At 39.5% G+C, this 24738-nt stretch overlaps 1 pseudogene; it reads left to right on the top strand.

The window, feature by feature from the left end:
• The first annotated feature begins 612 nt into the window (after positions 1–612).
• The window catches only part of LOC114030777, a 53456-nt pseudogene continuing 29330 nt past the window's right edge, over positions 613–24738 (top strand).

Here is a 24738-nt window from a genome sequence, read left to right as displayed (position 1 = left end):
GACTGCGACAATGGTGGTGTTTCCCTCAGTGATGGAGCAGGCGCGGGCGGGGAGGGCTGAGGGGGGAAGACGAGGGGCACAGTAAGCGTCCCCCAGTGAAGCCTGCCCTTCTCCACGCGCCAAGCCCTACCCTCCCTCTCCTCAGACTTGGGCGCCTCTGTCCCCCCTTCTTCAGCTTAGCCACCTCCTCAGCTCAGGCCCCACCCCTTCCGCCCCGGTCCTCATCCACTCAGATCTCGTCCTCCCCTAGGTCCCGCCCCTTCCATAGATCGTGCCCCTCCCTCCCTTCTGGTCCCGCCTCAACCTTCCCAGTGCTCCTGCACACTAGGCCCCGCCCCTCCCCAAATCAACCCCCTCCCCCTCGCTCATGCCCCGCCCCCTCCTCAGACCCACTCCCTCCCTTCATCCTCCCCAGACAGCCTCCTCAGACAAGTCCGCTCGTCTTCCCCCACACTAGGCCCTGCCCCTCCCTAGACCCGCTGCGGGGCCCCTCCTCAGACCACGCCCCCCTCCATTCTTCCCACACGAGGCCCCGCCCCTCCTCAGACTTTGGAGGCCAGGCAGGTTTGGAGGCCTTTGAGTCGGGCGTGGCAGCAGCTGTGAGTTGCCCCAAGGGGAATGAAAAGAGACCCCGGGGGAGGGGTCAAAGACGGCTTCTGCCTGGAGCGTCGAGAAGAGCCCCCCGCCCTCCTCCTGGCCCAGCTGGGGGCGCTCGTCCTGGGTCTTTCCTGGGTCCTCAGTCCGCCTCTGACTGAGCTGCGGTGCCGACCCGGGTCCTGAAAGACGCCGGCCCCCGTCTGTGCGACCTCCAGAAAAAGGGACCCCTCTCCTTTTTCAGAAGAGGAAAGTGAGGCCCAGGGGAGCCCTGGGAACTTGACCTCCCTGCGCCTCAGTTTACTCGTCTGTAAAATGGGAGGGGTGGGGGGATAGATGTGACACTGGATGGCCTCGGAGGTCTCTCCCAGCCCTAGATCCAAGTTCCCCTGACCCCACGTCTTGCTGACTCTGAAGTCCGGCCCCCGCCCCCACCGCACCCCGGGCTGCCCAAGACTGGATCGAATCGCATTGCTTTCGAGCAGGTGGAAAGAAATGGGGAGCTCGGGGGAGGGGGGAGGGGGGAGGCGTTGCTGGACTTCTCTTTGGCGCTGCCCGCTCTGCCCGGGCTCCAGCTGGTGCCAGCCAGGGCTCTGCTCTTTCTGCCCAAGGTCAGTGTAGCTGGAGTCCTGAGAGGCACGAACCCAAGGGTCAGAAATGACCAGGACCTCTGGCAGGGACCCTCAAGCCTCCTCCCCTCCGCCTCCCCCCGGTCAAAACAAGGCAGGGTTTGTGAGAGTGGCGTTTGTTCATTAGTAATAACAGTAATGGCCAGTGTTCCTGCAGCACAGGGTCCCGGGAGGGAGTACTGCAAGGCTAAACAGACTCGGATCCGTCTGTGATGATACAAGTCTTGACCAGCTCGAACACTTACACTTGTTACCTGCTTGTTGATTGGTTCAGGGCATCCGTCTGCCTCTAAACAAGCCTCACAGTAAGTATGCATGTTGTTGTAGCTCTCCTTTCTCCTTCCTCCTTCCTTCTTGAACAGCATCTCTGGGTGGTGTCTTGACTTGCGCGTGAATCGGATTGAAGTGAGGCAGAGCTGAGCAAAGTCGTCAGCCTCTCTCCTCCAAAGTCATGGAAGTCAAGTGGCAAGACAAAAGTCAAGACACGATGGCCTGGGATGCAATGAGTGACCTGGGCCTTTTTAAATCAAGGTCTTTCCTGGGTCTCAGTTTGTTTGAGGCAACACCTATTCAATGACTAAGGGCTAGGTAAGAATGGGGAGAGGGGGTGGGATAAGTCCAAATGGACAACCTGGACAAGGCACTTAAACTCCTAGTGTTGTAGGCCTGAGGGATCAAATTTACCTGAACCAGATTAAAATGTTAATTTGTGGTTTTCTAAGTCAATATGCCTCTTGCAGGATCTATTTCTGTTTGAGTTTGGCTCAGCTGGGCCACTCTCTAAAACCATAAATTGCAGAGATGCCAACCTGCATTATTAGAGAGAATTTCTTCATAAGAGAGGTCCCTCTACCAATGAAATTCAGCTTCCAGTCCTATACAGAGGAAATAACAGGAAGATCTTATAAATGCTTTTTGATTGAACTGAATTTATTCAACATATTAAGTGCCAGGAATTGTGCTAGGCATAGGAAAAAGAAGAATGATCTCTGCCATGAGGAAGCCAAGTATAGATTCTCCTAAGGGAAATAAGGAGTACATAGATGAGTTAATACACAGTATATATATGAAGGTAAATTTGGAGAGTAAGAGGAACACAGCAAGTGATCCAGATGTAAAATATTACCTCTTTGGGGCATAGTATTTAACCAAATCCAGGCCAGGTGGGTGGCACAGTGGAGAGAGTGCCAGACCTGGAGTTAGGAAGACTTATCTTCCTGAGTTCAAGTCTCGCCTCAGATTTTCTAGTTATATGACCCTGGGCAAATCACTTAACCCTATTTGCCTCAGTTCCTCTTCTGATAAATGACAGAGAAGTCGACTTTCTTGCCCAAGGTCACACAGCTAATATGTGTAAGGAATATTATATGGAATATATGTATATATTCCTGAGGCAGGAATCATTTCCTTCTGAGTCCAGGGCAAATGCTTTATCCACTGGCCACCTAACTGCCTGTATCATGCTTTGTAACACTCAACTAACTAGATTATATTGTAAGTGATTGATAATCATTACAAGGGGAATAAGAGAATTTGAAGACATAGAGTGGAATACTAACCTGTGTCAGGATGTTAGGGGGTAGAAATATGTGACTTAGAGAAAGAAGGCACAAAGCACTTTGGAACTTCTTAAACTCTCTAGCAGAGCCACTAGCCTTGGATCTTCTGATGAGGGAGGCCCTTTTCTTGCTCTTAGGAAAAAATAATCATAGCTGTTACAAGAAGAGACACCACATAAGACTGGTCAGTAATGGTCACTCCTCTGCTCAATAAACTTCATTATGTTTTTATTGACTATTGGATAAAATATAAACTCCTCTGTTTAGTTTTTAAAGACATTCACAATCTGGCCCCAACCCACCTCTCCAACTTGGACAGAGTGCTGGGCCTGGACTCAGGAAGACTTAAGTTCAAATCTGGTAGCTGAGTGACCCTGGGCAAGTCTCTCAACCTTTCTCAGCCCCAATCTTCTTTACTGTAAAGTGGGGATAATAATGGCACCACCTCCAGGGTTGCTTTAAGGATCAGGTAAGATATTTGAAATGTGCTTAACAGCACCTGGCACTTGATATATTCTCTTCCTCATTGTTAATTCAATACCAAGAATTCTCTTCTCAAAGAAATACTAGGAAGCACTGACTGGCAAAAATGAAGACTTTGTATTGTCCTAGTTGGGGTAAAAAAAAAAAGTCCTTTATTAATCAAAATTGATTTGCATTTTTATAACTTTTTACCTGTAAGAGCATCTTCATACTTCTCATTGCCTTTTAATTGAGTTTCAAGTCTACAACACGTCAGAGTAAACTTACCCTAATTTCTTTCTTCTCTCTTTTTACCAACTCCAATTAACCCCAAACTGAACCTTAAAAATTGCTGAATTCTACTTCTCTTTACATATTGGTTTGATGTTCCATTTTTCCCCCCAGTACTGTTCCTTTCTCAAGCCTACACCTCTGATTCCAAATTATGTCTTACACCATTTTTAGACCTAGTCTCCTTACTCCATTAATCTCTCCTTCACAAGTTAGCCCATTTTTCTTAGGTATCACAAATCCATTGCAAAACTTTGGTTTTCGATAGAGCACTGGCCTTGGAGTTAGGAGGACCTCAGTTCAAATCCAACCTCAGACAACCCTGGGCAAGTCACTTAACCCCCATTGCCTCACAAAAAAACAAACAAACAAACAAACAACTTTGGTTTTCCCCAATTAGAACTGAAACTTCAAACTTTATAGACATTTTCTTGTTTCCTCAAGTAAAGCACTTCAATTTTGGGAACACAGAGATGAGATTGTATCTTTGGAAAGCTTTGAAACTTTTGGCAAGAAAGTTCTCCTCCTTTTTGCCTTTTTTTCCCTTTTGGTTCATCAGACCACGAGAAAAGTTCAGCCAGACTTAACCAAGACACAGAATATAGACAATGTTGACAGAATATACTTTACATTACACAGAACAAACAAAACACCGAAGGAGAGTTTACATAGATATCTGACACACCCATGGATTCTCTGTGTAATCCACATGCCCTAATGGTCTGAGAGGGAACCACTGACTGCCCAGAACTCTTTATGAGGAGAGCTATCCTCAGGTCTGCTCTGATGCTCACTTCAAGATAAGATCAATCTTCTACACTCAGTCAGGCAATCACTGGCCATCATTTATACATTCTTGCAGCCCAGCCAAATGACTATTTCTGTTCATTTCACTGGAGAAGGATTTTCCTAAGGTTCAAGGAACAAGGGATTAAGAATGAAGTCTTAGTCCTAGCTCTGGTGTTGCTCAGACAAAAGAAGTGTCCCTCCCATTAAGGAATGAAGTTCCAACATCCAGCTATTGTAGTCTACTTTCCTAAAGAGAGGAGGCAGCTAGGTGATTCAGTGGATAGAGTACTGGGCCTGGAGTCAGGAAGACCTGAGTTCAAATATGACCTCAGACCTTACTATGTGATTGTGGTCAAGTCACTTAATCTCTGTTTGCCTCAATCCAGTGGAAAAGGAAATGGCAAACCATTCCAGTATCTTTGCCAAGAAAACACCATGAATAGTATGGTCCACAGGGTCATGAAGAGTCAGACATGACCGAGCTACTAAACAGCAACAAAATTCCTTGAAAGAAATCTTGAGAATGAAGTGTGGCTCCCAAGATGTGTGGTCCAATCCTTGGTCAATAGTTTATCACTAAGACAGACCCCAGGACGGAAGGCGCTTTCTTATAAAGCAATAGCCAACAAACAACTAAATCAGTACCCTTTCCATCACTTTTTAAAAATTATTTACTTGGTATTTAATTTTTTCCCTGATTACATGTAAAAAAACAATTTTTAACATTTGTTTTTTTTTTAATTTTGAGTTCTAAATTCTCTCCATTGAGAAAGCAAGCAGTTTGATATAGGCTATTCATGTGCAGTCAGGCAAGACATATTTCCATATTAGTCATGTTGTGAAAGATAACACAGACCAAAAAATAAAAGCCAAAACAAAGAAAAATAAAGTCTAAAAAGTATGCTTTAATCTGTATTCAGACTCCATCAGTTCTTCTTCTGCAGATGGATAGCATTTTTCATCATAAGTCCTTTGGAATTGTCTTAGATCATTGTATTGCTGAGAATAGCCAAGTCATTCACAAGTCTTCATCATACAATATTGCTGTTACTGTGTACAATGTTGTCCTGGTTCTGCTCACTTCACTTTGCAGTAGTTCATGTAAATCTTTCCAGGTTTTTTTTTTCTGAGAACATCCTGCTAGTCATTTCTTATACAACAATGGTATTCCATCACAATCATATGCCACAACTTGTTCAGACATTCTCCAATTGATGGGCATCCCCTCAATTTCCAATTCTTTGCCACCAGAAAACAGCTGCTATGAAAATTTTTGTACTTACAGGTCCTTTTCCTTTTCATTTTTTATCTCTTTTGGATACAGACCTAGTAGTGGTATTACTGGATCAAATGTGTGTGATTTTGTAGCCTTTTGGGGATAGTTCCAAATTGCTCTACAAAATGGTTGAATCAGTTCATGACTCCACCAACAGTACATTAGTGTTCCAATTTTCCCACATCCCCTCCAACATTTGTCATTTTCCTCTTCTGTAATATTAGCCAATCTGATAGATGTGAGGTGGTATATCAGAGTTGTTTTAATTTTCATTTATCTAAATAATAGTGATTGAGAGTATTTTTTCATATGGCTATAGTTAGCTTTGGTGACTTCATCTGAAAACTGCCTGTTCATATCCATTGACCATTTCTCAAATGGGGGATGGCTTATTTTTATAAATTTTATTCAGTCCTCTATATATGTGAAAAATGAGGCCTTAATCAAATAAAATTGCTGTAAAACTTTTTTCACAGCTCTGATTACTAACTGTATTTCCCTCCATCCAATTTTCCCCTGTTTATTCTACTCTCTCCTTTCACCCTGTCCATCCTCAAACATGTTATGCTTCTGACCACCATCTCCCCCAATCGCCCTCCTATCAGCCCATCCCCCTTCTTTTATTCCTTTCCCCTCCTACTTTCATGTAAGGTTATATGTTATATGTTATATGTTATATATTATATATGTTATTCCCTCTTTGAGCCAATTCTGATGAGTGTAAGGTTCAAGTGTTCTCATCTACCTCTCCCACATTCCCCTCCATTGTAAAAGGTCTTTTGTGCCTCTTTTATATGAGATAATTTACCCCATTCTACCTCTCCCTTTCTTCAAGTACATTCCTCTTTCTCACTTCTTACTTTTATTTTTTTTAAATATCAAGCCATTATATTCAATTCACACCCATGCCCGCTGTCATAATGGGAAAGTTCTTATCAGTTACAAGTATCACCTTTCCAGGTAGGAATGTAAACAGTTAAACTTTATTGAATCATTTATAATTTGTCTTTCCTATTTACCTTTTATGCTTCTCTTGAGTCTTGTATGGAAGTCAGATTCTCTAGTTCTGGTCTTTTCATCAGAAATGTTTGAAAGTCTTCTCTTTTATTGAATATGCATTTTCCCCCTCAAAGTTCTTCTGGGTAGGTAATTCTTGGTTGTAATCCTAGCTCCTTTGCCCTCTGGAGTATCATATTCCAAGCCCTCTGCTTCTTTAATGTAGAAGCTGCCAAATCTTGTATTATCCTGACTGTGGCTCCACAATATTTGAATCATTTTTTTTTCTGGCTCCTTGCAGTATTTTTTCCTTGACCTGGGAGCTCTGGAATTTGGCTATAATATTCCTGGGAATTTTCATTTTGGGATCTCTTTCAGGAAGTGATCAATGGATTCTTTCAATTTCTATTTTATCCTCTAGTTCTAGAATATCAGGGCAGTTTTCCTTGATAATTTCTTGAAAGATGATATCCAGGCTCTTTTTTTGATCATGGCTTTCAGGTAGTCCAGTAATTCTTAAATTATCTCTCATAGATCTATTTTCCAGGTCAGTTGTTTTTCCAATGAGATATTTCACATTTTCTTCTATTTTTTCATTCTTCTTACTTCATTTTATTGCTTCTTGATGTCTCATGGAGTCATTAGCTTCTACTTGCCCAATTGTAATTTTTAAGGAGTTATTTTCTTCAGTAGTTTTTGTATCTCCTTTTTCATTTGGTCAATTCTGCTTTTTAAGGAGTTCTCTTTGGAGAATTTTTATGCCTCCTTTACCAAGCTGTTGACTTTTTTCATGATTTTCTTGCATCACTCTCATTTCTTTTCCCAATTTTCCCTCTACCTCTCTTATTTAATTTTTAAAATCCTTTTTGAACTCTTCCGTGGCCTGAGACCAATTCACATTTTTCTTGGAGGCTTTTGATGTACCAGTCTGAGTTTGTGTTTTGATCTTCCCCATCACAGTAGTAAATTTCTATAGCCAGAATCTTTTTTATTGTTTGCTCATTTTTCCAGCTTATTTCTTGACTTTCAACTTCATATTAAAGTTGGGCTCTGCTCCTGGGGTGGAGGGAGCACTGTCCCAAGCTTTAGGTTTTTGTGCAGCAGTTTTCAGAGCTAGTTCTAGGGGTCTGTAAGCTTTCATTTCTTCCAAGGTGGCATGATCTAAGGAGAGGTGTGTTTACTACTCTCCTGGCCTGTGCTCTGGTGTATGAGTGACCATAATTATTCTTTTTTGCCTTGGAACTATGACTTTGTGGCCACAGGCTCTAATGTGTTAGTGCTCCTCCTCACTGTAACCTGGATCTGAGTATGGGCAATGCAATAGAGTCCTGCAGTCAATGCCAGCAAAGGGAACCAAGTAATTTACTTCTGACCAGTTGTCCTACCCTCTTACCATCTATGGGCTGAGAACTCCAGAAGCCTCGATCACTTTTTATATGTGTTTCACTTTGCTCTCCTTCAGACAAAAGAAATTTGAGGAAAATGATTCATGTCCAATGAGTAGGAGAATATACACACCACCTTGAGGAGATTAACATAGGCAAAATGTTTGCCTTATGTGTGCTCCAGCTATCCCAGGTGTCTAATCATTTCACTAGCTCAGAGAGAGTCTCAGTTACCCCATTTCTGACACCAAATTGCAGGAAATTCTGTCAACCAAAAGGAATATAACTTCTTAAGAGAGTCAGACCCTCAGTGGGGGCCCAGTGACTGCAGTTCAAATACAGGAAAGCCAAATTAAATGCAAAGAAATTTACTAGCATGCTAAGGAAATAGCTGAATTCAACTTCCCAGAGGACAAATTTTGTTATATAACATTTGGGGTCACAGCCAGTCAATAAACAACATTCTGTAGCATCTTTCACAGTTCAAGGAGAGGTAGACAAAGTGAGAAGACATCCCCCATTCAAGGGCAGGAGACAAGGAGAAGTATTCATATATTCTTACAATTGTGAAAGAAGGCTTTTAAGACAAAACTGTACAAACATACGTGCTGGTGTGTGTGCATGTGGTATTTCTTGGCCCTGGGGATACAAATACAAAAAAGGGAAACAATAAACTCTGGCTCTCAAAGAGCTTTTGTTCTATTGGGATTCATCATATTCACTGAAAAATACATGCAGACTATCCACAAGAGATCACTAAGAAGTGGACATCAGAAAAAGTCTCTTGAATGAAGTGGTGCCCCAGGAATTCTAAGAGTTAAAGATGATGAAGGAGTGCATTCTAGACATGGGAAACTATTGGTGCAAAGACATGGAGATGGTAGGTGGAGTGGAGAGTTAGAGAAGGCTAGTATCAGGACCAGAGGGTTCAGGAAGCAGAGCAGTATATAATGAGGCTGGAAAGATCAGTTGAAGTGAGGTTGTAAAAGGTTTTTAAAAACACACAGAATTTTATATTTTATCCTAGAGGTAATAGGAAGCCATTGGAGTTTGTGGAGGAAGGAAATGACGAGATTAGATTTGTGCTTAAGGAAAATCACTCTGCCAGCTGTGTGGTGGGATGGACCTCAGTGGAGAGACTTGAGGCAGGGAGACCAGCTAGAAGGCTACTGCTGTAGTCTAGGGTGATAAGGGTCTGCACTAAGGTGGAGTTGGATGCAAATCATTTCTCACAGTATCTCAAGAGTTAGAATGGACTTACCAGATCAGTAAATCCAAATCATACATGAATCTTTGCAAAAACTTTTATTCTGCCATCTTGAAATAGCAGCACAGGGCAGCTAGGTAGTGCCATTATGCACAGAGTGCAAAACCTGAAGTCAGGAAGACTTATCCTCATGAGTTCAAATCCAGCCTCAGACACTTACTAGCGGTGTGACCCTGGGCAAGCCACTTTACCCTCTTTACCTCTGTTTCCTCATCTGTAAAATTGCAGAAGGAAATGGCAAACTGCTCCAGTATCTTTGCCAAGGAAGCCCCAAATGGAGTCATGAAGAGTCAGACACAACTGAAGCGACAGAACAACAAATAGCAGGCCTAGGATAATGGGTTTATTTTGGAATGCCAATTTTTTTTCTGCTGTTCTTGTTTTAGCCCTGAAAATCCAGGAAATATAATTCTCAGATGCACAACCCATTTAATTGAGAGTGCAGTGTTATCAGATTTACACTTGATGGAAAGTCTTTTGTTGTGAGCACATAGCCAGGAATTCTAGTTTTCTTTTTCTAAACAGGCAAAGAAATAATGCAACTTTACATTGCTTTTGTTCCTAACTATTGTAACCATGCCCGATCATAATCATCTCACAACTTCAAAAGCAAGTTCATCGTGCATTCACATTTTGTAACTATGCTCTTGTTTGAGATGACCTGCTCTCTGTGGTTTTGTTTAGAGGAGACCAACAACTCTTTCCAGATAAGTTTCTGAATAGCCATTGGTTTGTAATACCTTTATGTACTGCTGATATGGGTGGCATTTGAAATGAGGACTGATACATAAATGCCTCTATGCTTTGAGCAGTACCTAGACTAAAATAGCCTAGATTTTTACCCATGTTAGAAGGAAGGACTTTTATTTGTGATAATTTAGTGTTGTCAAATGTTGTTTAGTATTGCCTTCCTGAACTGTGGGTTAAAAATATTCACATATATGCTTGTGGCTTTAAGGTGAAAGAAATTTACCAGGATAATTCCAGTATATTGAGATTACATCATGGGAAACATGGAGACTTAGTTTAAAATACAAGGTTATAGTTTGTTAAACATCGCTGCTAAGGTAGTGCTTTCTCATGCTGGTGACTAATTTTTCTCTTTTTCCTTCTTTCTGAATTATCATGTAGATGTTTTTAATTCAGAGGTGTTTTTGCTCACTCAGCAATAAAGTAGAATTACTAAAGACAACATGTGCTTCAGGACAGCTCTGTTTTTCGACTTCTGTCATATGTATTGCTGATCACTTAGAAATTACGTAATTTGTGCAGCTTGGCAAGAAAAGATGCATCCATCTGCAGATGATGCATGTGGATATTCTGTTGGGATATTTTTAATATATAAAAACAGTAAGACAGTACATCAGTACAGAACTTCATTGTAGGAAAAAGTAACAGAATACAGTTTTATTGTGGGAGCTGAGGGACAGCCACCATATTGAAGAGTCAATTCTGGCCCACTTTTCTTTGTCCCTTTAATTGACTTTTTGATGACTACTGTTGCATTGACAGCTTATCCATTCAGCAAATAACTGAGTGTTCTTTATGCAGGAAGCACTGCAGTGGGTACTATGAGGGATATGAAAATGAATGCCTCAGGGAAGCAGTGGCTCAGGACCTGGGTTCAAATCCTGCCTCTGATGTTCACCAGCCCTGTGACCTTGGGGAAGTCACTTGTCCTCCTTAGGCTTCAATTTCTTTGTAAGATGAGAGGGTTAGGTAGATTGCCTCTGAGTTCCTTCCTTACTATAGACCAGTGGTGTTTAACTCAAATAGAAATGGAGGCCATTAAATAGTTCATAAGAATCTTGTAGGCCACATATTGACTTAAAAACCCATATATGAACATTATCTATTTTCTATTGTATTTGTATTTATTCTGTTAAGCGTTTCCCAATTACATTTTAATCTGATTCAGGCTGAACTCTGGAGTGTTGCAAGATTTACTGGGCCATGTGTTTGACCCCTCTGCCCTGGACCTAGGATTCTATGCTAAGACATGGTGCCTGCCCCCAGGCAGCTTAAAATCGAGTAGAAGAGATCAAACGGGCACAGAAATTCTGATAATGCCAGGTAGTATGTAATACACATCATAAACAAGCTACAAACAGAATGCTATCAAAGTTCAAAGTCAAGCTTGGTCATTTCTCTCTGACATGATTAAGGAAGGCTCCATTGAAGGGGGTGCCTTGGGGCAGGGGCTTAAAAAATGGGTAGAATTTTGATAAACTGAGATTGTGAGGAAGACTCTCCAGGTAGAGGGAACAACCTGAGCAAAGTTGAAGGGTCATATTCTTACCGCTAGAAAGGACCTCAGAGGTCATGGTGTGAAACTCCTTCATTTTACAGATGGAAAAAATGACCCACAGAAATAAATGACCTGCATAGTGCCACGCAAGGATCAGCTGGTAGAATGGCTGAGATGTGACCCCCGGGCACTGCAGCATGAAAGGGTTTGGTATGGTAAAGTAACTGAATGGTGAACTGTCTGCCCTGGCTCATCGGTGTATGGATAAGACTGAAAAGCCAGGTTGGAGCCCAATCATAGGAAGACTTGAATCCCCTGGCAGAAGAGTCCGGAAGCCACCAAGTAGTGATGAGCTCTTTTTTTTTTTTTTGGACTGGACGTGGGGCATAAAGGAATAGTCAAAGGAAATAGCTAAAGGAGAGGGTGATGAAAGAAGAACGCTGAGAACAGAACCTTGGGGGATTGCTGCATTTAGGAAGAGCAATTAGCCAAGGAAACAAAGTAAGACCCCCCCCCCATAATACAGTGTCATAGGAGCCAGAGGAGATTAACAGGGTCGGTGGCCACATAACAGTTCAAAAGGCACGAATGCCATTTTCCTGCCTCTCTACTTGCTTCACATACAGTATCTCCATCCCCAAATATGTAGTTATTCAAACTCTAAAATATATTCTGGCAACAGAGGTAATTACATAGAAAATTCAAACTGTGTTTATGGTCCCTGTACAGCTCTCATTTTCAAAAGAGGAAATATCTGTATGTGCTCCATCTCATGGAGACAAGAGTGCAGTCACAGAGTCCATCCATGAAGATTGCTAGGGGTGTGCACATGTCTGGCCAGCAGATGCTACCCGGTCAAAAAGGGGTCATTATATTTCAGACCCTTACATCATCTACACACTTTTCAATGAGTATATTAAGGTTATCACTGGCAGTTTTATTGATGGCATATACTCAGCACAGTTTGGGGGATGTGCCCTGGATATGTGTGTATGCTTACATGTCATTCATGGATGTGGTTATATGTAAGCATAAATGTGCATATATTTGTATAAATCTATCTGTGTGCATGTACACATGTATGTGCATGTAACATATACATATTCTATGTACAGGCATATCAGAATAGGGCACTACTGTCACTTAGTTTAGCCTGATTTATATATACCATAATGATGATAACCCAAATGAGGAAATGTTTTTTGTTGCTGTTAAATAAACCTAAGAGATGGTATGATGTAGTGGATAGAAAGTCAACCTTGGAGTCAGAAAGACCTGGGTTTGAGTTCTCCTTCTGACAAGAGTCAAACTCTGTGCCTGTGGGCAAGACAGTTACCCTGTCTGTATCTCAGGCAACCCCCAAAGACTATAGAAGCTGCCAAAAAGTATTGATTCACATTGAGAAGAGTTTCTTCTTAGGAATTTCCTTTCCCAACATAGTGACAAGTCAAGTTTTTTAAAAAAAAATCATAAAAGGAAAACTAATGCTACACATCCGTATGATAAAAATAATTAAATCTAAACATATAGTTTTAAGTCAAATCAGATTTTTACCTAAATCACATTTTTACTGATTTTCAAGAGGTAGAAAGGAGCCTTTAAAGATCATCTATTCTAGTCCTGTTTGTGTCCTGGCCCCCTGTCATTGGCAGCCATCTGGGGAAGCCTTTGGACCTCTTCTCAGAAGAACATACTTAAATTTATAAATAAAAAATAAATTATTACCAAGGAAACCGGTTATATTGAAATGCATCTATCAAAATACATACATATATGTTCATGTATACATACATATTAATAACTTTACAAACCCTAGGTTAAACATCCCTAATCTAGTCTGTGAACCATGAACTCCATGAACCCCAATTTGAAACAGAGTCTGCTTTAAGAAAGAGACAAATGAAAATGGGGTCCAAGTGTCCACAGTATAATTTCTCAAAGGGGCTTGACATGTATTGCATGGAAGTTCAGTCCAAAACTGGGCCCCCCTAAGAAGGCCAGTTCAGAACTGGCTCGGTTTGGGATTTTGGGGTATAGCGTTATATGCCCTTCAAAGAGTAAGTGTTCCCAAGGGAGTGCCAATCAATCATGATTGGTCAACATACTAGGAGATGAGTGGGTTTCTTAGATCACTCAGTCCACAGGGGCTGATATACCCATATCTCCCGCCATCAAAGGAAATACCACCCCTAGTCTTGGAAGTCTGTCTCCACACAAACCTGAATAGGATGAAATCAATTCAGGCCTGGGTTGGAGTCTGACCAAGATAAGAAGATTCAATGCAATCTCATTATCAGAGATGTCCTTCTGAACAAATTTGGACAGAAGGCCTGCAAGGTGGAACTCTAAGTCTCCCAAACATGGATTACCAAGAGAAATCATTTTTCGCAAGTCAAACGCCTTCATCTAAGGTCATTTATTATTAATTTTACCTTAATTATCCTTATATTCCTTAAAGTCTTTGGAATTTTAAATTTTTATATTGGGATTGCAAAAGATATTTGTAAAAATGCTTTCAATTATTTTTCATGTTATGGCTTTTTAGTTTAAATAATGAGCACTGCCTAGAACTGCATCTGGAAAACATTGTATATAGTAATAGCAATATTGTATAATGATCAAATGTGAATGACTTAGCTATTTTCAGCAGTACAATGATCCAAGACAATTCTGAAAGACTTAAGATGAAAAATGCTATCCATCCCCAGAGAAAGAACTGATGGAGTCTGACTACAGATTGAAGCATACTTTTCCTCTATTTTTCTTGGTTGTTTTGGAGGGGGAGGGGGTCTGTGTTTTCTTTCACCACATGACTAATGTGGAAATATGTTTTGCATGACTACACATGTATAATGTATATCAAATTACTTGCCTTCTCAATGAAGGAGGGAGGGGAAGAAGGGAGAGAAAGAATTTGAAATTGACATTTTAAAACAAATGTTAGGGGAGGCAGAGCCAAGATAGTGGAGTAAAAGCAGTGCCTTGCTTGAGCTCTTCCTCAAACCTCTCCAAATACCTGTAAAAAATGGCTCTAAACAAATTCTAAAGCAGCAGAACTCACAAAAAGACAGAGTGAAACAAATTTCCAGCCCAAGACAACCTGGATGGTTGATCAGAAAGGTATATCGCACTGGGCTGGGAGAGGAACGCAGTTCAAGTGAGTGCACAGGCAAAATAGGCTGCAGCAAACCTGGAGCAGGCCTCAGAGGACTGAATCACAGGCACCTGTGGCAGTTTCCAGACTTCTCAACCCATGAACACCAAAGACAACTTAGAAGGTCAGTAGGAAAAGTCTGTAACTGCAGTGAGAGAGAAGCTTGGTCCCAGCCCCAGTCCTGGCTGCAGCCCTAGGACGGCAGCTGTTTCCAGAGCTTCCAGCCCACAGACTGAGGGGGAATCAAGTAGCTGATCAGAGGGGGATTGCAGGGATCTCTCTGCTGGTGCAGGATTTTCTTGCTTTGCCCATGCTTGAATCTGGGTCACAGTTCTGGGTGGCGGTCCTGGGGTGAGGAGGAGCGCTGGCATGGTGGAGCTTGTGGTGGTAGTGGAGAGGAAATCCTCCTCACAGTTCCAAGGCAGAAAAGAGTGCTTGTGGTCACTCATAGACCAAAGCACAGGCCAGGAAAGGAATAAACACTTCATCCCTTATCATACCACCTTGGAAGAACTGAAAATTTACAGGTCCCTAGAAGTATCTCTGAAAACATCTGCACAAAACCCTGAAGCTTGGGACAGTACATTCTCCACGCTGGAAGCAGACCCCTACCTTAACAAAAAGTTTATAACTCAAGTAATTGGCTGGGATGATGAGCAAACCTCGCAAAAAAAAGTCAGACCATAGAATCTTTGGTGACAGAAGATTGAAATGTACAACCAGAAGAATGCAACAAAGTCAAAGGTCCTACATCCAAAGCCTCCAAGAAAAATAGGAATTGGTCCCCAGGTCATGGAAGAGCTCAAAAAGGATTTTGAGAAGCAAATAAGAGAAGTAGAGGAAAAACTGGGAAGAGAAATTAGAGTGATGCAAAAAAATCATGAAAAACAAGTCAACAGCTTACTAAAGGAGACTCAAAAAAAAAATACTGAAGAAAATAACACCTTAAAAAATAGCCTAACCCAAATGGCAAAAGAGGTTCAAAAAGCCGATGAGGAGAAGAATGCCTTAAAAAGCAAAATTGGCCAAATGGAAAAGGAAGTTCAAAAACTTACTGAAGAAAATACTTCCTTAAAAATTAGAATGGAGCAAATGGAAGCTAATAACTTCATGAGAAATCAAGACACTGTAAAACAAAACCAAAAGAATGAAAAAATAGAAAACAATGTGAAATATGTCAGTGGAAAAACAACTGACCTGGAACATAGATCCAGGAGAGATAACTTAAAAATGACTGGATTATCGGAAAGCCATGATCAAAAAATTAGCCTGGATATCATCCTTCATGAAATTATCAAGGGAAACTGCCCTGATATTTTAGAACCAAAGGGCAAAATAGAAATTGAAAGAATCACTTCCTGAAAGAGATCCCCAAAGGAAAACTCCTAGGAATATTGTAGCCAAATTCCAGAATTCCCAGGTCAAGGAGAAAATATTGCAGGCAGTCAGAAAGAAACAATTCAAGTATTGTGGAAACACAATCAGGGTAACAAGAGATTTAGCAGCTTCTACATTAAGGGACTGGAAGGCTTGGAATATAATATTCCAGAGGCTAAAGGAGATAGGATTACAACCAAGAATCACCTACCCAGCAAAACTGAGTATAATCTTTCAGGGGTAAAAATGGATATTCAGTGAAATAGAGGGCTTTCAAGCATTCTTGATAAAAAGACCAGAGCTGAATAGAAAATTTGATTTTCAAACACAAAACTCAAGTGAAACATGAAGAGATAAACAGAAAAATCATAATGGACTTATTAAGGTCGAACTGTTTACTTCCTGCAAGGAAGGATGATATTTGTAACTCATGAGGCCTTTGTCAGTATTAGGGTAGTTGCAGGGAAAAATTATATGTAATATGTAGATATAGATATAGATTTAGATAGATGGCACAGGATGAGTTGAAGATGAAGGGGTGATACTGGAGAATAAAATTAAAGAGTGAGAGAGGATTATACTGGGAGAAGGAGAAAAGGAGAGATAGAATGGGGTAAATTAGCTCACATAAAACAGACAAGAAAAGGCTTTTACAGTGGAGGGGAAATGGGGGAAAGTGAGAGGGAATGAGTAAATATTATTTTCATCAGATTTGGCTTAAGGAGGAAATAACATACACAATTGGATATGGAAACCTATTTTACCCTACAGGAAAATAGGGGGGGAAGGGGACAAGAGAGCAGGGGGATGATAGAGGGGAGGACAGATTGGGGGAGGGGGTAATCAGAAGCAAACACTTCTAAGGAGGGACAGGGTCAAAAGAGAGAATAGAATAAATGGGGTAATGAGATAGGATGAAGGGAAATATACTTAGTTTTTCACAACATGACTACTATGGAAGTGTTTTGCATGACTACTACACATGTATAACCTGTATCAAGTTGCTTGCCTTCTCAATGAGGGTGGGTGAGGAGGGAGGGAGGGAGAAAATTTGGAACCCAAAGTTTTAAAAACAAATGTTAAAAAAAAATTGTTTTCACATGCAACTGGAAAATAAGATATACAGGAAATGGGGTATAGAAATCTATCCTGCCCTACAGGAAAATTGAAGGGGAAGGGGATAAGAGAAGTGGGGAGAGATAGAAGGGAGGGCAGATTAGGGCAAGGGATATTCAGAATGCATGCCATCTTGGGGTAGGGGGAAGGACAAGATGGGGAGAAAATTTGGAACTCAAAATCTTGTGGAAGTGAATGTTGAAAACCAAAAATAAATAAATTAATAAAAAAAATGCATCACCAAAAAAAAAAACAAATGTTCAAAATTGTTTTTGCATGTAATTCAGTAAAAATATTAAACTAATTATAAAAAATTAATTGGGAGCTATTTAACAAAATAAATAAAAATACAATAAAACAAAACAAAACAAAAAGAAATACTGGTTTCTCAAGCCATATTCCTCATCCCATTCTAATCACCATTTTGAATCCCTTGAAAGTAGTCATTGGAATAGAGATAGATTATTTTCCATGGAGGACCCCCATTTTTGGAATTCAGCCAATATCGTTTAAGTCAAGCTGCACAACTTGCCACAAGCCAAAGGATTTCCTCTACATTGAAAGATATTTTCCTCTACATTTTTCTGCAGGCCACTGGAAATCTTTTGACCTGCTGTAAGTGGCCTGAGGGCAGTTGTGTAGGCTCCATTTAAGTAATTACTTCTAGATTAGTTTGAGACATTTTTTCAACTAATTTATTTTAACATTATAATCATTGTTACTTTCTTTTTATCTCTTTAACATTTTAACTACTTGGATTTTTCCTTTGTGTTGTTCTACAAAGACTATCTTATGATAAAGGACTTAATTTTTTAAATGGAATCAACAATTGCAATAACAATGCTATAGTAGTGTCTAATTTATTCAGCATTGTCACTGAATGGAGTTTTTCCATATACGTTAATTTTCCAGATAACTAAAGCTTCCCCCTTTGTCCCCTCTTAAAAGTCTGTGATTGTATTGATTTAGGCCAGAACTAGTTACAAGTGGTCATTTGGAGAGCCTGGATTTGAATCAAGGTCCTCTAACTCCAAATCAAATGAGGAGGTTGGGAGCCAATCCCCAGGCACAATATGCAAAGTATTCTGAAATTTAGCCCCACCTATGATATTTAGGACCAGAGATTTAGAGCTAGAAGGAAATTGAGAGCTCACCTAGTCAAAAACCTCATTTTACAGATATGGAAATTGGTGACTTACCCCAGGTCACAGAATTCAGCAGAACCATATTTTAAGATGTTTAATAAATGTTAATTGTCATTGGAGGCCTACAGAATTGTGGAAGAGGAAGCAATCCAATTAGGACAAACCATCAAGAAGCATCTATCAAGTACCTTCTATGTGCCAGGGACTGTGCTAAGTGTCGAGGATACAAAGAAAGGCCTTACACATAGGAATGTGCTGGTAAATACTTGACAATGACAGTAGGCTCTGTAGGAAAAAAAGAAAAGTATGCAGTCACCTTTCAAAATTTACTCTGCATTATTAACATTTTCTGAAGTTTAGACAATCAACAAAACAATAAATGGAGCCCCGTTGTCCAGTTTCTGAAGTTTAATATTTAACAGCCATCTGTCTTCAACACTGCTTACATAGCTACATCATTCATATCTTACAGCACAATATAGCACTTGATGTTTATAACAGGGACACTGAGTCATGAAGAAAGGGTTAATTTATATTTGGCATTCTCTGTTTACTAAGACCGGAAAATCTGTCATATGCTAGAGAGCTTCATCTAAAATAACCAAGATGAAAGACTCAATACTTAAAAGGGGATAATCTTTAGTTATCTAGACAATTCACTTATGTAACTGACATATGCAATGCTTTAAGGATTACAAAATTTATGAATATCATCTCAGTTGATCCTCACAAAACCCTGTGAGGTAAGTGGTATTATTACCCTCATTTTATAGATGAGGAAACAAGCTAAGAGAGGCTATGACTTCCCCAAGACCACATTAAGTACCCTTGACTTCAAGGCCAAAGTTCTAGCCACCTCTCACCTGGCAGCCTTGTCTGTGTAAAGCCCTGCTTCCCTATTAGCTCCATTCAAAAGCTATATTGGTATTAAAAGGAAACCGAATAATTGAAGCAACTATTGAAATAATGGAAGCAAACAGAAATAGTGTTTGAATTCGCTATCCAGATATTTCAGAAAAATGATTTTTTTAAAATTGTGTCCATTTTCTGCTTCATTTTGTACCTATAAATGACATACTAAGTGTCCATCAATAAGTTTTCATAAAGCATTTTTAAAATAACCATGGACGAATATTTTCATTGAAATGCTACAATATATATATATTTAAGTATGATTCCAGGCACCCAGCAAACACACCCAAGAGTTAAAAAGCCTCTCCAGAGACCTCTAGAGAGCCCTGGAGTAGGTTATAAGGGCCTGGCAGATTGTAGTGCATATAGAACCAGGTCAGAGGTGGAGAACCTGTGGCCTTAAGGCCACATGTGGCTTTCTAAATCCTTAAGTGTGGCCTTTTGACTGAATACAAATTGCAGGTTTCCTACCCTGAGCTAGATTAAAAAAATGTTTGTTTTAGTTACCAGAATTTGTACCTAGTAATCATTTGATGGTTATCTGACAAATACCTATTGGAAAGAGAAAATGTTTTGATTTCTTTTATTATAAAAGAGCCCCATTGTGTGCTTGCATCTTTTAGAAAATGTCCAAGAAGTTCAAAAATGCAAGACGAATCACAGGACTTGATAGTAATGTGTGGTGAGTACCTAACAATCTACAAAATGTTACTATTTGCTTGCTATCTTTTTCAAGTCTTTTATCTTATTTGGAGTTTGTTGGGGGGGGGTGTCTGTGTCTCTGTGTGTGTGTGTATTCTGTAGATAAAACCAATATCATCTTCTAACTTATTGAATGAGATATAACCTCTGTGAAGACTTCTCAGGGTGGTGATGAAAAGACTGTCTCAAAACTAGAGATAGATTCTGAGAGAACAAACAGGCCATAAGTTTAATTCGGCCCTAAACTCTCTCCTGATTGCCACTGCCACTTAAGCATTGGGTATACTAAATAAGGACATGTATGTTTGGATTGGCTATACCCTGTTTCCTTGTTCTTTGGGAATGGGAAAGATTTTCACACCTAGAATGTAAGCCTGTCTCCCAGCCAATGGGAGTAAGGGATAGTGGCGGGATGGGAGTTTCTTGTTTGCGTTAAGATATATAACCTTGCTTTGTCCTTTGTGACTTGCCTCTCTCCTGCTGGTAGTGTACTGGCGGAGTAGACACCCCTTCTCGCAAGATTGTAATAAAGAGTAATTTTTTGCTTCCACCTTGAGAAGTCTCTGAATTTAATTGTGTTAGAGTCGCTGTACCACACATTATGAAATATAAGGAGAGTAGAAAGAAACACTTCAGAAAGACTAAAAATATACTGCATAAGAAGTCTGGCTTCAACTTGTGTCAATTTCCACAGCATTAATGAGTTAAATAAAAAAAAAATCCACTGGCTAATATCAGTTAAAATGTTTATATTTGTTATACTAAGGAGGTCATATCTGTCTGATGAGTTAAAGGACATAAAGTGGACTCCAAGGGAATTCAAGAAGCACCCCTTCATTTTGTTGTCTTTTTTTTATTTCTTCAGGAAATTTTTATCTGCGAATGAACTCTGAAGTGTTTTGACTACAGGTATAAACTTGTGCTCTCTTCGCCAGATAATATGTTGATCTTCCTATACAAAGATGGCACTGCTGACCCATCATCAGCATACACTTTGAGTTGTTTTTTCCAGTTGTAATACATTTGTGTATATTTAGCCACACTTATTAGCCAGCAGCCTTTTTTGCAACCAAAGTTAGAGATTTGTAAGACTTAGCAACACAATCCACTTATGGGGGTATCTTGCCCATAACTTTGCTTTTATGAGTGTATGCTATAACCAATTGAACTAGTTATGGATAGCTATAAGAAGAATTAGTCAGAAGATAGAATTAGTAAAGTTCGGTACAGCTGGATACTTTGTGAGAAAATAAACTTTCTCCTCCCATCTTTCTCTTCCTTTTCTCTCTCTTTTTCCCCTTCTCTCCCTTTCCCTTCCCTCTTTTTCCTTCTCCTGTCCTTTTGAATTATGATAGTCAACTAAAACTTGTTTTTCAGTTTAATACTCAGAACATGAAACATTGACTAAACTTAATAATTTTGACTAACACTAACACTTTCTTTATTTTCCATCTTAGGGTTGAATTTTCTAATCTATCTACATACTCCACTGTTGTGAATTTTGGCCAAGGCCAGCCACATATATCGCCTCCAATATATGTTAAAGAAGAATTAGCAAAGGTAGCAGCAACTCATAAAATGAATCAGTATACATGGGGCTTTGAAAGTATATAAAAACATTTTAAGCAAGCTCACAGGATCATACAGGAGTATGATCATACAGGAGTAAGCATATGTAAATAGAAGAATTTTATTGTAATGTTAGGGTCTAGGAACAAGGAAAACAAACTTCCCCTTTATAAAATGTCCATGTTATAGTAAGATATTCTGCTGAGTACGTGGGGCACTGGATTTGATGCACCATGAAATCAGAAAATTTATCACATATCCAGATACTTTTTTAACAGTTTTACTTTACTGTCAAAAACTGGAGCTTTTATAGTTCTTCAATTGTTTATTATTTTTTCTCTTTCATCATAGTGATAGCTTGTTGGAAGGGTTGCAGGTGCCAGCCACTGTTGTCCATATTTCTTTAGTGACAGATAGCTCAGATGTAGTGGAGATGGTCTAATGGAAAGAATACTTGGCCTGGGAGTAAGATCACATGGGCCCAGGCTCAGGCTCTGCTTTTAACCATCCTTACAAGCCTTGGTTTCTTTGTCTCTGAGGCGGGAGTAATAATCCTTAGGCTGCCTGTATTGCTATCAGGGAAGAGCCTTCTAAACCTAATGTCTGCTTCAATGTGCGTGTGCAGTGCCCAGTTGGAGTGCTTGACTTAGAGTTAGGAGACCCAAGTTCCAACTCCACCTCAGGCACATATTGTTGTTGGTTAGTCTTTCAGCTGTGTCTGAGTCTTCATGACCCCATGGACCATATCCCACCAATCCTGTCCATGGGGTTTTCTTGCCAAAGATACTGGAGTGGTTTGCCATTTCCTCCTCCAGTGGATTGAGGCAAACAGAGGTTAAGTGACTTGCCCAGGGTCACACAACTAGTAAATAGCTGATGCTGTTTTTTATTCAGGTCTTCCTGACTCCAGGCCCAGCACTCTATCCACTGAGCCACCTAGCTGACTCCCAGGCATGCACTAGCAGGGTGATAATAGAGGAGTTATTTAACCTCTCAGATACTCAGTTTCATCATCCATAAAAGAAGGATAATGATCATTGCACTAAATATCTCATAGCCAGATAGTAAACTGATATGTGTAATATCACATTGGTGAAGTGGAAAAACTTTTAAGGTAAAGATTGGCTTAAGAATAATATCCTCTGGTAATAGCAGCTTGATAAAAGTTGACTTTATTCTTTTACTCTTTTTTAAAATTCACTTTGAACTTTATAAAAGTTTGAACTTTATTCAAAAGGGGGGGGGAAGCATTTCATTGGACACAACATAACACAAAAAGAGGATTCAGTATGAAACCATGAATCTCCATTTCACCATTTACTTTTTTTTGAAAAGTTATATAATAAGTACTATGCATACTTCTATTTATTAGTTCTTTCTCTGGAGATAAATTGCATCTTCCTACATAGGTCCTTTGTAGCTGATTTGAGTATTTATAATACTCAAAATAACTTAGCCATCACAGTTGTTCTTCCAATAATATTGCTGTTATTGTATACAGATGTTATTGTTATTATTGTATACATTGTATATTTTATTATATACATTGTATAATAATATTGCTGTTTTTGTATACATTGTATATTCTCTGGGGCCTGTCATTTCACTCTTCACTATTTCGTGCAAGTGTCTCCATGTTTTTCTAAAATAAACCAGCTCATCATTTCTTATAGCACAATAGTATTCCATCACAATCATATACCATAACTTGTTTAACCATTCCTCAATTGATGGGCATCCCCTCAATTTCCAGTTCTTTGCCACCACAAAGAAAATTGCTATAAATATTTTAGAACATATAGTTTCTTTTCCTTTTTCCCTGATCACCTTGGGAAACAGACCTAATGGTGGTATTGCTGGGCTAAAAGGTATACACAGTTTTATAACTCCTAGGGCATAATTCCAGATTGCTCTCCAAAATGGTTGGATAAGTTCACAGTTCCACCAACAGTGTATTAGTATCCCAATTTTTCCCCTCCAACCAATTTGTCATTTTTCCCTTCTATTAATTTAGCTAGTCTGATAGGTATGAAATGATATCTCAAGTTGTTTTAATTTACATTTCTGTAATCAGTAGTGATTTAGAGCATTTTTTCATGTGACTATATAGTTCTGATTTCTTCATCAAAAAAACTTTTTATGTAGTTTTACTATTTATCAATTGTAGAATGACTCATATTCTTGTTGTAGAATGCCTTTCCAGGCTTATACAGTTTTAATGACAAAATATCTACCTCCTAATGGTAAAATAGCTACCGCTTTAGTAACTGGATATAGGTACACAGAGATAGTGTTTTCAATTAGACATTTTAATGGTTTTACAATATTTTTCAAATATGAGTCATCTTGGCAGAAGTTCAAGCATTTAAACTGAAAGAAGCAAAATGCTCATCTTTTAGAGTTTAATCATAAAGTAAAATTTAAGATTTCTTTTCTTTGGTCTGGCCAGGGTCATCCAGCACTAGTGGAAACTTTTATCTTCTCTATATGAAAAGATCGATAACAGACCGATTGACCTAAATCATGAAACAAGAGTGACAGTGGAAGGGTATGGATCTCTTTTTAATGCCATACAAGGACTAGTTAATGAAGAAGAGGAAGTAAGTTTACTGAAGTGTTTGTTACATTAAATCTGTTAATGTAGCAATGATCAAGTTAATTACTACCTTCTGTTCTGCTTTGGCATTATTTTAAAGTTTATTTCAATGGAGAGAAAATTCATAAAAATCTCCCTTATTCTTGTATTCTACTACAGTAAACCCCAGAAATTATACAAAACAGGTATATAACTTGGTCCTTGCTGATTGATTGAATGAATGGCTGGTAACACAAGTAGGTCACTGCCTTCAGAGAGTTTACAGTGAAGTTGGGTTTATAACAGCTCCCTTTGTAGTGTCAAAGAACTGGAAACTAAGGGTTGTCCATCAACCGGGGAATTATGGTCTATGAATGTAACAAAATTTTAATGTGGCATAAAAAATGATGAAAGAGGTTGTTTTAAAGAAACCTGGAAAGATTTGTATGAACTGATGAAGAGAAAAGTGAGCGAAACCAAGAGAACAGTTTAAATGATAGTAACAACATTGTAAAGAAAAACAACTTTGAAAGATCTAAGGACTCCAATCAATGATCACACTGATCTGTCACCCATTATGGACATTTGAGTAAAATCAGAAAGTTTGGGAAAGCAGTAAAGCACAAGTGTAAATAACGAGGTGATGATGAAACAGATACCCAATTGACCTAGTATCTATAACCCAGTGCATG

This window comes from Vombatus ursinus, unplaced genomic scaffold, assembly GCF_900497805.2.
Source record: "Vombatus ursinus unplaced genomic scaffold, bare-nosed wombat genome assembly UNPS02005264.1, whole genome shotgun sequence".
Lineage (NCBI taxonomy): Eukaryota > Metazoa > Chordata > Mammalia > Diprotodontia > Vombatidae > Vombatus > Vombatus ursinus.
This window is presented reverse-complemented; position numbering and strand designations above follow the sequence as displayed.